The 12,343-nt window shown below is 42.9% G+C and overlaps 1 non-coding gene across 1 annotated transcript; it reads left to right on the top strand.

Moving 5' to 3' along the window:
- Positions 1 to 9,001: 9,001 nt before the first annotated feature.
- On the top strand, positions 9,002 to 9,139 carry LOC114814852. Its single transcript, XR_003762648.1, has one exon. It is a non-coding gene; the product is annotated as a small nucleolar RNA SNORA7 (small nucleolar RNA).
- Positions 9,140 to 12,343: the final 3,204 nt, after the last annotated feature.

Genomic DNA, 12,343 nt, shown 5'->3' with positions numbered 1-12,343 from the left:
ATTAGAGTAAATTTAGGGGTGGGGGTGAATTATATATTTTTAAAAAAATTAGTTTGAGCTGTAGAGTAGCAAGAAATCCCACCAAAAATTAAACCATCACCTTGAAATACCAACTTTAGTTTGTTACCCAAAATTAGATTTTCCAATTTTTTAATGGAATAAAAGGAATGTCTTCTGTCCATTCCTGATACGACTTCCCCACTATCTTAATTTGCATGAGACAGGCAATCAATAATAACAATAAAAAATAGTTATGATATTTGTTAAGTACTTACTATGTGTCAGGCATTGTACTAAGCACTAGGATAGTGCAAGATATTCATGTGGAACACATTTTCTGCCCCACATAGAGCTCACAGTCTTAATCCCCATTTTAAAGATGAGGTAAATGAAGCACAGAAAAGCTAAGTGACTTGCCCAAGGTCACACAACAGACAAGTGATGGAGCCAGGATTAGAACCCAGGTCTTTCTGACTTCCAGGCCTGTGCTAATCCACTAGGCCATGCTGCTTCCCAAATCCAGTATCCATCCAGACCTTAATTAATCAGTTTTGGGTCCCCCTCTCTTCTCAGTCTACTAACCTTAGTCCCTTGAGGACTTCAAGGTTCACATTACCACCTCTATGCTGGTTAATACTATATCCACCTCACTAGCCCCGCTCTCTCCCTTCTGCAATTTCACATTCCCTTCTATCTCCAGGACATCTCTCTCAATAGATGTTCCACCAACACCCCAATCAATCAATCGATCAACCAATGGTTTTTATTGAGTGCTTACTGTGTGCTAAGCGCTTTGGAGAGTATACAGTATAACAGAGCTTGTAGACACATTCCCTGCCACAGTGAGCTAGGAAACTGAACTCATCTTCCTTCCTAAATCTTCTCCTCTGCGTAACTTCCCAACTCTGTACAAACGCCATGTGGAAGAGGGAGGAGAACTCATAGACCTGTACTGTTCTGCTACTACTTTCTAGTCTAATTGATTCAGGCCCTGTGTGGGCAAGGAACATGTCTGTTTATTGTTATATAGTACTCTCCCAGGTGCTTATTAAAGTGCTTTGCACACAGTAAGTGCTCAATAAATATGATTGAATGAATGATTAAATGTAGTTCATGCAGTTGAACTGCCTTTTTCAATAATTGCAATGAAGAGTTTTGTAGCTACCACTGTAAGCCAGACACCGCTCCACAAGCCAGAAACCATACACTATCCCTGCAGAAACAGGAAAGGGCCTGTGCCCTGTGCCCTGTACAGATCTGTTTCTCTGTCCTGGCCTATGCCTCTTGTCCCTGGGGCATCATAGACTGCCAGAGGAGACCCAGATGGGATCAAACCCAACCTGAGCAAGGTCACATTTCAAAACAGAGATTCCCTTCAAGCCTGTTTTGGGCCGGATCTTTCCAGCAGCCCTGGAGACAGGCCAATTCCAATCATGTCATGGGAAAATGTGGAAGGCTTTGGAACTTAATGAGGGGCACCTAGGAATTCCAATGGGATCAAAACTGAGCTTCCGACTACTTCTCTTTGCTCACCCAGTGAACCACCCAGGCTGACTCTACAATCACTGACGACCACTCTATGTGGATGACTATTGTGTGTCTTCCAGCTTGTCTGAAAAGGGGTTAATGTTCTTCTGGGATCTACAGGAATTAGCTAAAAACAGAGAGGAACATTGTGTTATTGCCTGCCTGAATCACTGATTTTTATATTTCCCCACTGCAATTGTCAGTTTGGGGAATGAACCACCTCATACCATAATCCGAATTAATGCTGAGCATCGTAGTCATGGATATAAATCCCAAACTTATAAAATACAGAGTCAAAAGGCAAACAAATCCGGACATCCTCAGTAACACTGTCTTTTGTTTTAGATTTCCTAACTTTGAACGTATGTGGCAATGTTTAGAAAGAAAGCAAGAAAAGCTGTGCCAGTATTAAGGTTGAAAAGAAAATCAGTCAGAGGGAGTACTTGAAATGATACTCATAAGTTCATTCATTCATTCAAAAGTTGACTGGAGATCAGTGTTGTTATCTGGTCCCATGTCTTTTCCCAAGCGAGATAACTGCAAAGAGAAGTATTCATACGTGCATGTACTTTAGAAGAGGTACACACACGAAAGGACTTGCATGTGATTAGGAAACCATTTTCAGAATCATCAAAGTGCTCTGAACGGGCAAGTAGCCTGAAGAAAACCATAATTGTGTACCAGCCTGCATTTGGCAAGGACTGCACACAACTAAGATGCTTCCCATCCGTGACATACAACTGAACACAGCCACTGAATTCTGGGACCTGGATGGTACAATGTTTAGTGACTCCCAAATAAGAAGATTTTGGAGGGCTGACCAAAAGGGCTGACGTTCCAAAACAGTGGTGTTTATTGAGTGCTTACTGTGTGCAGGGCACTATATTAAGCACTTTGGCACATACAGTACAAAGAGTTGGTAGACACTTTCTTTTCCCACAAGGAGCTTATAGTCTAGAGGGGCAGATAGACATTCAAATAAATGACAGCAATGTACATAAGTGGTATGGTGCTGAGGGCGGGTGGATATCAAGTGCTTAAAGGGTAGAGATCCAAGAGGGTAGGTGACACAAAAGAGATAGGGAGGAGAGGAAAGGAGAGCTGCTTTTGAGGAAAGCCTCATAGAGGAGATTAATCAATGGAGCTTATTAAGCCCTTACTATGTGCATAGCACTATACTAAGTGCTTGGGAGGGTAGAATACAACCAAGTTGGTACACACCCTGCTTACAATGAGCTTACAGTCTAGAGATGTGATTTTAATAGAGCTTTGAAGATGGGGAAAGTGTGGTCTGTCGTTGGTGAATGGGGAAGGAGTTCCAGGCCAGAGAGAGGATATGAATAAGGGGTTGGTGGAGAGATAGATGAAACTCAGGTAACTGACTAAATTGACGTTAGAGTAGTAAAGTATGGTCTGGGTTCTAGCCAACCTACTATGGGAAGCAGCATGACCTAATGGGAAAAGCACGGGTCTGGGAGTTCCGGAACCTGAGTTCTAATTCCAGCTCTGCCACTTGTTTGCAGTGTGATATGGAGCAAGTCATTTAACATCTCTGGTCCTCAATCTCTTCATCTGTAAAACAGGGATTCAATGCCAGTTCTCCTTCCTAATTATACTGTGAGCTTCATTATGTGACAGGGATTGTGTCTGACCTTATTATCATGCGTCATCCCCAGCGTTTTGTTGAGTGCTTGGCATTTAGCAAGCACTGAAGAAACAGTTGTCACTATTATTATTATTCCCTAGACTGTAATCTCGTCTCTAGACTGTAAGCTCATTGTGGGCAGGGAACATGTCCACCAACTCTGTTATATTGTACTCGCCCAGGTGCTTCCCCCAGTACAAACTAAGCGCTCAGTAAATACAATTGATTGATTATTACTCACTGTGCTCCATTCTCATCTCCCACCAATCTTTTGCTTTTTTCCTTTAATATGCCTGGAATTCCCTTCCACTTCATAGTCCCCAATCCACAGCTCTCCCCCTTATCAAAGCCCTTCTAAAATTGCATCTCTTCCAGGAGGTCTTCCCAGTTCATTTCTAATCCCCCAGTTTGGAAACTCCAGCTGTCATTTCATCACTTCTGCGCTGCCTAAAAATGTAAACTCATTTTGGTCAGGGAATGTGTCTGTATATTGTTTTATTGTATTTTCCCAAGAGTTTAATGCAGAGTTTTGCACACAGTAAGCGCTTAATAAATATGATTGACTGTATTGAATGAATCTCTTCACCTCCCATAGCATTTATGTACATATTTTACCTACCCAATCACTCAAGCACAAAGTCTCTCTATTCCTTCCTATCTATAATTTATTTTAGTGCTTCTCTTCCCTCTGGAAAGGGAGGAATCATGTCTACTATTTCTATTGTATTCTACTCTGTGCTCAGTATAGTGCTCTGCACTATGTAATTGCTCATTAAGGTTACTGATTGATTGACTTAATTCAATTGCGTGTATCCACTTAGAACCAAAGGTGGTTGAGAAGCCCTCAAATTTGGAGACATGGCTGTTATGGGACCTGGTTTTGAGTTTGTGGAATGCCTTTCAACCTTAGCAACTAACACAGAACTAATGAGCTGAACTGCCTAAGCCTCCTGTGCCCTCTGAAGGTTCCATATACAAGAGTCTTGGGATAGTGAAATCAAGTTCCAAGGGCAGTTTGGCAGACCTGCCACTGAGATCCTCAAAAATATCCCTATTCTGCCTGTAAATAGCAGTGGACACTAAGGCCCAAGGGGATACCAGTAGACAATAAATCTTAAAAGTACCTGGAAAAGTTACAGTTGGTGTGTGAGAATCAGTTGCCATAAAAACTATGTCCATATATTATCTGTAGGAGACTAGAGCTACCTTGGAGATAAGATGGACATGTGGACCCTCCCTGTTGACTGACTCTGGTGATCAGGTTTGTAACACTGCCCCTTCTCCACCCCTTCTTCATCATCATCAATGAGATTTATTGAGTACGTAGTGTGTGCAAAGCATTGTACTAAGCATTTGGGAGACAAAACCTCTGCCCACAACTCTCCATATCCCTGCCCTCTCCTTCTCTCCCTGCCCTTCTTCAAACCTTCCTCTCCTCCCCTCAGTTTCCTCATTTATCAACTTCTCATATCTTTGTCCTCCATGCTGTCCATGTCTTCTAAGTCTCCACACACCTCCTAATCTCCTCAGCTACCCAGTGCTTTTAACAGTTATTCTTGGCCAATTCAGTCCCTTCCCCCATGATATCTTTACTTCTCCATGATACCCACCATAGCCATGGGAGCCAGGATGGCTGAGTCAGGTGGGAGGCCCAGGGTTGGACAACCATTGCCCTCCCCTCTTTCCCACTTGGGACCACCTGGACTTTCACAGTCAGGAGGACAATCCCAGGGAACTGAAGGGAGTAGCAGAAGGACAAGTTAGTGAACCCCTCCAAGTCTTCCTTTACTCCTCAAGCAGTCTGATCTAGTTCAGACACCTGGGGCTGACACAGTTTGGGAGAGGGGAGAGCTTCAGCTGATCCAAGTACTTACCATTTCTTGCCTTGACTTCTGAATCAGCTTCCTCCCTGACCTCACTGCCTCCTGTCTCTCCCCATTCCAGTCCTTTCTTCACTCTGCTGCCCAGATCATTTTTTCTGAAAACATTCAGTTCACATCTCCCTAGTCCTCAACAACCTCTAGTGATTTTCCATCCACCTCCATGTCAAATAGAAACTCCTTACCAACAGATTTAAGGCATTTAGTCAGCTCACCCTCTACTATCTTACCTTATAGATCTTCGATTACAACCCAGTCTACCAACTCCATTCTCTAGTACTAACCTATGCACAGTACCTCAACCTTGCTCGTCCCTCTGCTGACCCGTGACCATGTTTTCTTTTAGTCCTGGAACTCTCTCCCCCTTCATATTTCACAGTCCACCACTCTGCTCACTTCACAACCCCCCTAAAACCACTTCTCCTCCAAGAGGCCTTCCCTAAGTCCTCATTTCCCCTCTGCTCCCTTGTGTGCTGACTATGCATTTGGCTGTGTTCCCCCTAAGCATTTTGAGCACCATGGCTTAGTGGATAGAGCGCAGGCCTGGAAGTTAAAAGGATCTGGGTTCTAATCTCTGGTCTGCCATACATCTGCAATGTGACTTTGGGAAAGTCGCTTAACTTCTCTGGGACTCAGTTACCTCATCTGTAAAATTGGGATTAAGAATGTGAGTCCCATGTGTAACAGGGACTATATCTAACCTGATTGACTTGTATCTACCCCACCACTTAATGCGTGGCACATAGTAAGTGCTTAACAGTACCAAAATTATAATTACTATTGTTATCATTGTTATTTCTATTATTATTTTGACATTCACTCCAGCTACTATTTCCCCAATCTGTAATTTATTTTAATGTCTGTTTCCCCCAGAACATTGATAGCTCCTTGAGGGCAGGAACTGTTTCTGTCAACTCTGTTGTACTGTACTTACCCAAATGCTTAGTAGAGTGCTCTGTACACAGTAAGTGCTCAATAAATATCACTGATTGATTGATTAGATTGATTGATTGCAACCAAGGAAGGGACAGGCTTGTCCATGTACAACAGCCGCTTAAAGAAAAAGAGAAAATAATTTCAGAAGCAGGGCTTCTCAGGGCACAAGAGAGGGTACAGTGATGGGACCACTCCCGAGTGGAGGAAGTGAATTTTGGGGCCTAGAGAGTAAGAGTGGATGCACAAGACTTCTGGGTAAATAGGGAAATAATGTTGGGTAAGAGGGAAAAGTTTGAAGTTGGGCATTCACCTTATAAGATCCATCAATAAGTGTATTTTGTGGAAAAGAAGAGGTTAAAATTTGCCCATTCATATGACCTCTAGTGTAGCTTGGGAAATGTACATTATTAAAGTATTATAGAACATTTATTTATGTAATGTATTTTTAACATTTTATCTAATTTTTATGTCAATGGAACTTCTTTTATTTGCCATCACATGAATGTACCATATCACTCATATAATTGATCAAGTACACAATTCTAAATCATTTGGGTAAAAAAAGAATATCGAACCTGAATTCAGAAACACTGAGAAGCAGCATGGTTTAATGGAAAGATCATGGGCTTGGGAGTCAGAGGTCATGGGTTCTAATCCCAGTTCTGCCACTTGTCAGCTGTGTGACTTTGGACAAGTCACTTAACCTCTCTGTGCCTCAATTACTCATCTGTAAAATGGGGATTAAGACTGTGATCCCCATGTGGGACAACCTGATTAGCTTGTTTAACCCCCCTCCCAGCACTTATTACAGTGCTTGGCACATAGTAAGCTCTTAACAAATGCCATTATTATTATTATCATCATTATTAAACTATTCCTCCCATTGATGATGTCATTCATATGAGAAAATTAAGTCTGCCTTATCGTGTTTAATGTCTGACAGGTTTAAGGAACTTATTGTGATTCCAACAATGGGATTCTGGAATACAAGTGATCCACCACCCCTGCATCACTTTCATTATGGGTCATTGTTGAGGCAGTGTTGCCTAATGGAAAGAGTATGGGTCTGGAAATCAGAGGACCTGGGTTCTAATTCCTTTTCTGCCACTTGCCAACTGAGTGACCTTGGGAAGTCACTTAACTTCTCTGGGCCTCAGTTCCCTCATCTGTAAAATGGGTGTTCAAAACCTATTCTGCCCTCTATTTATACTGTGAGCCCCATGTTGAACTTGATTATCTTGTATCTACACCAGGGCTTAATATAGTGCTTGACACATAGTAAGCCATTAACAAATACTACCATTATTATTTTGTGTGCGAAGAAATAGACAATGGCAAGACGCCAACTTCTGTGATTAAAAAAAAAACCCATCACTGTCAACACTCTTTTTGAGTCCTGAAGGATGAATACCTGCTGAAGGGTATAGTGCTTGTAAAAATCCACTATACTAAAAATCCACTATGCCCTTGTACACTAAAATTTACATAAAGAAGACTGAAAGACAGTCATCATCTCTTAGGGCTTTAACGTCCTTCTCTATTTTTTTTTTATGAGGTTTCACTATTGCACTCAATGCTCCATCCCCTTTTCACTTCTTTTACTGCTTTTAGGAAGCAGGACTTTTAATCACACCTCACTTTTCTCACACTTCTAGACTTTTGCATGCCCTGTAACTGAATTTATGGCTAAATTCGGACATTTAGCAGCCTTTTACCCTGGACAGCTTTGGAGTCTGTTGCAGCCTGTCTCTTGTTAAGACTGCATTCCTCTACTTGAATGTCAAGTGGACTTGAGCCAAAAACAGATTCAGAGTAAAATCCCTATGCTATTTCCAGATCAGCTGAACCAATGACTACAATCTAATTTAAATGCATTTTCCTTCTTTGTGCATAAGGGACATGGAGTGCAGCTGTTGAGATCTGGTTTTCTTGCCTGTGGTCCCAAACTCATTTAACTCTTATGGGGGGGCATTCCAGGGTGAGATATGAGGCATGTGGCTCCAGTAATTAACCTTGCCTTCAATTTCCCATGTGGCACTCTGGCAAATTGCCTCTTTAAATTATATATATATATTTTTTTTAATCAGGAAGAGGGGAAAGTCAATTTCATTCTTGCTTGTTATTCTTAGGATTTAGTGCTTCTGCTGTACCTGCACCCACAATGAGCTATTCACACTCTGCAGGCATCAGTCAGGTCTCATTGAACAAATGCAAAATTCACCTGCTGGAGCATGAAAGATCTTTTAATCAACTTAGCAGGTTGTGTTTTTAACTCAGAGGCGATTGAAAATTCAGACTAGGGCAACAGCTCCTAGCTCCACTTTTCTCCCTGGTGGGCTTGAGTATATGATTTGCAGGGAGGGTGATTCTTGGGCAGAAGATGCAGACCACATAAACACCTTCTTCACTTCAAAGTGTCTGATTTGGTTTCATCACCATTCTAAGTGCAATACACAGGGTGCGCTAGAGCAGATAGGCTATAGGAGTTTTTCAGATGGCTGCACATAGTAAATGTTTAAGAAATACCATAAAAAGGGAGAAGCAACCCTTAAGAGAGAAAGATGTTAAAGCAGTAGGTTGATAACTGCCTTCCAATCCTCTACATGAATTTTAGTGGGCAAGGGCATAGTTGATTTTTACAAGCACTAAAGGGTTTGAATGGCAGAGTAGACTGAGACAGCTTTTTGGATGCAGAATACCTCAGAGGTCAGAAACAACAGGCAACCTTGGCATTATCCTTGAGGCATCTTTCTCCTTTAATCCACATATCCAATCCGTAACCAAATCCTGTCATTTCTATCTTCCCAATATGTCAAGATTCTGTCTCTTCCTCTCCATCCAAGCTTCCACACTGGTTAATCAGTCAATCGATCAATGGTATTGATCTAGTGCTTACTGTGTCACAGCACTGTCCTAAGCCCTTGAGGGAGGGCAGTCAGATTCACTAGACATTACCCCTGCCCTTAAGAAGCTAATTACCTACAGATTAAATTCATATGTAAATTATCTGACCCCCCCCCCAGGATCACACTTGGAGAGTTCCCAGTACTCTATCAGTCTCGACTACAGGAGGTAGAGTCAAGCAGAGGCATACCCATTCCATTCCTAGCTTGGGCAGTTGCTAGCAAGTGGAAGGCAATCTGCTACAAGTCAAAACTCACCTGTGCTGGACAGCAGCAGCATGGGAGAGAGTCGAGGGCAGAGACTCAAGTTTACTGCATGAAAGAAGGCAATGGTAAACCACTTCTTACCAAGAAAAGTCTTCTAAAACACTACCAGAACGATTGCAGATGGAGGTGGGACATTCTGGGAGAGATGTGTCCATGGAGTCCATGGAGTCGCTATGGGTCGGAAATGACCCAACAGCATAAGGTGAGACAAATTATCCCTGAATAATTTCTTTTTTATCCCAGGAATAGCTGGGGTGGAGAGAGAGAGACGTTCATTCCCACGTGTACCTCATTTAGACTGTATTTCCTGCAAAGCCCCAAGGCCTTTTATGTGACAGAGATTACAGCCGGCTTCACAGAGCTGGATCTTCTCTCTCTCCCCTCACCTCTGGGCACATCCTCCCCTCCTGCCTAGAACTCTCTCCCCCTCCGCATCTGGCAAATCATTGCTCTCTCCATCTTCACAGCTCTTCTGAAATCACAGGAAGCCTTCCCTGATTCATCACTCAATTCCCCACTCTATATTCTCCCAAGTTGATTGACTCCTTATCACTTTTGTATCACCTAAGCACATCCCCAGAGTATTCAGTACACATCATACCCCCTAAGTAATTAGTATAGTGCACTGCATACAGTAGGTGCTTAATAATTACAATTGTTTGACAGATTGCTTCACATGGTTGGTTAAGGAGATTTGCTGCTTAACATGAAGTTATTTTTTTCCACTGGAAAACAACAGGCATACATAATAATAATAATGATAATTGTGGTATTTAAGTGATTACTGTGTGCCAGGCACTGTACTAAGGATTGTGGTGGATATCATTACAAGCCAATCTGGTTTGACACAGTCCCTGTCCCACATGGGGCTCACAGTCTCATTCCCCATTTTATAGATGAAGGAACTGAGGCCCAGAGAAGTGAAGTGACTTCCCAAGGTCACCCAGAAAACATGTGGCAGAGCTGGGATTAGAACTCGTGACCTTCTGACTCCCAGGCCTGTGCTCCATCCTCTAGGCCATGCTGCTTCTGAGAGTGAGAACTGTCCCTAAGCCCCATACTGGTGGTTGGATACATTACTGGATCATCAGAGAAATAAATTGTCATTATAACCAGGAAAACTAAATTTCATAGGAAGTTAATCGTCCTTCAACAGTTACACTAAGAACTTTTAAAAAAATCTTTGCTAAGGAAGGGTATCAACCTTTTTAATCTCATACACTGATAAAAAGAAAAACGCAGCAGTAAGAGGAAGGGATGACTAGTTTTCATGGAACCAGAGAGGAGAGAAACAAAATGCTCATTGTTTGCAGAAATATTGCACCTGCATTAAATTTGCTGCTGACATCCCTAGGTAGAAATTTGATTTTTCCTCATTCTCCCTCCCTTCATTATTTTCAACCCTGAGGAATCTGAGGCACGCAAACCTTCCTACTTGTCACTGACAAATTTCTTTCTTCGACTGTAAAAGAGAATGGGCCTTCCTCACTTAACTTACCATCAACAAGTCATCCCTGCTATGCACCTGCGTCTTGTAACTCTACCCTGTATTTTGCAGAGCTTCATACTTGTATGACAGACGTGAGAGATAAATTTCCTGCCTGCCCTGATCTCAGAGCCTGGAGGTCGGGGTGGTGGAGGGGTCCTATTCTGACAAGGAAAGATGCTTTTAAAGGTGCTTGTCTCTCAGAGTAACAACTTTCTCAGAGGTCAATCTTTTAGGGGAGCCCTGATATCTGTACCTTAAAGGAACTGTGAGTAAAAAAACTTACCCCAATCAAATTTTCAATAGCACAGTGTCCAGTGGGAATAATAGGCATACAATAGTAGTTTTTTTACTTTATCTGGGGTGAATAGCTCCTTACGTTGAGGCTTCTTATTGGCCCCTCCCATCTGTGGCAGAAACAGAGCTATGAAAGTACCTGCCAGATATTGGATAGGGCACTTTCTTCTCCTCTCCCCTTTCTCCTCTTCCTCCCTCTCCTTCTCTCTCTCCTCCTTCTCCTCCTCCTAGTCCCTCTCCTCCTCCTCCTCTTTCTCTTCCTCCCTCTCCCCTTCCTCTGCTTTTTTCCTCCTATTCCTTCTCTTCCTTCTCCTCTTCCTTCTCTACCTCTCCTCAACCAGTCAATCAGTCTATCATTGGTATTTATCGAGTGCATACTGTGTACAGCACTGTACTAAGCACCTGGGAAAGTGCAACAGAGTTGACAGACATGTTCCTCGCCACAGTGAGTTTACAGTCTGGAATCTCCTCTTCCTTCTCCTCCATCTCTCCTCCTGTTCTTCTTCCTCCTTCCCTCCCTCCTTCTCTTCCATTTCTTCCTCCCCTCCTTGTCTTCCATTTCCTCCTCCCCTCCTCCTACTCCCTTTGTCATACTTCTCCTTCTCCTTGATCTCCCCTCCTCCTCCTCTCCTTTTCTTCTTCTTCCTCCTCCATTACCTCTTTCCATCACCTCCCTTCATCCTCGTTCACTCCTCCTTCTTCCCTCCTCTGTCCCTCCTCCTCCTTTCTTCTCCTTGGTTTCCCCTTCTCCTTCTCTTCCTCCTCCATCTCTCCCCCTCCTCCTTCCTCATCATCTTCTTGCTTTTCCCTCCTTGTCCTTCTTCAATTCCTCTTTTTCTCCTTCTCCTCCTCACAGAGTCTGTGGAAATCTGAGCTGTTCTGCTCAGATGGGAGTCGAGAAAGCTGGTGAGACTGACTTCTTTTTTCTCAGGGTTTAACCCTTCCTGTTGGTATTGGAATCTGGTCTGGGGCTGCCAGGACAGCCAGAGAACAGGTGGCCAGGCAAGTGTGTGGGAAGGAAAAGGCCAGTAATCTGTCCCTTGTCAAGACTGAACTGTGCTAGACAGCAGAGTTCTAAGTCCTTCCAGACAATACGATTGAATGAATGAATGAATGAATGAATGAATGAATACAATACCACAGACTCATTCCCTGTCCACAGCGAGCTTACAGTCGAGACTCTGTGTACATTGAATCCAGCAAATCTTCTGACTACGGTTCCAGGTCCTAGGCCAGATCTTTCCTTCTCATTCTTTCAACCTCTACATATGTGATTCCCCAGTTCAGATTCTCCTTACCTTTTTCTTATGGTATTTGTCAAGTGCTTATTTTGAGCCAGACAATGGGTTAGATACAAACTAATAAGGTTGGACACAATCCATGTCCCACATGGGGTTCATAG

Source organism: Ornithorhynchus anatinus, chromosome 10 (assembly GCF_004115215.2).
Source record: "Ornithorhynchus anatinus isolate Pmale09 chromosome 10, mOrnAna1.pri.v4, whole genome shotgun sequence".
Taxonomy (NCBI): Eukaryota; Metazoa; Chordata; class Mammalia; order Monotremata; family Ornithorhynchidae; genus Ornithorhynchus; species Ornithorhynchus anatinus.
This window is presented reverse-complemented; position numbering and strand designations above follow the sequence as displayed.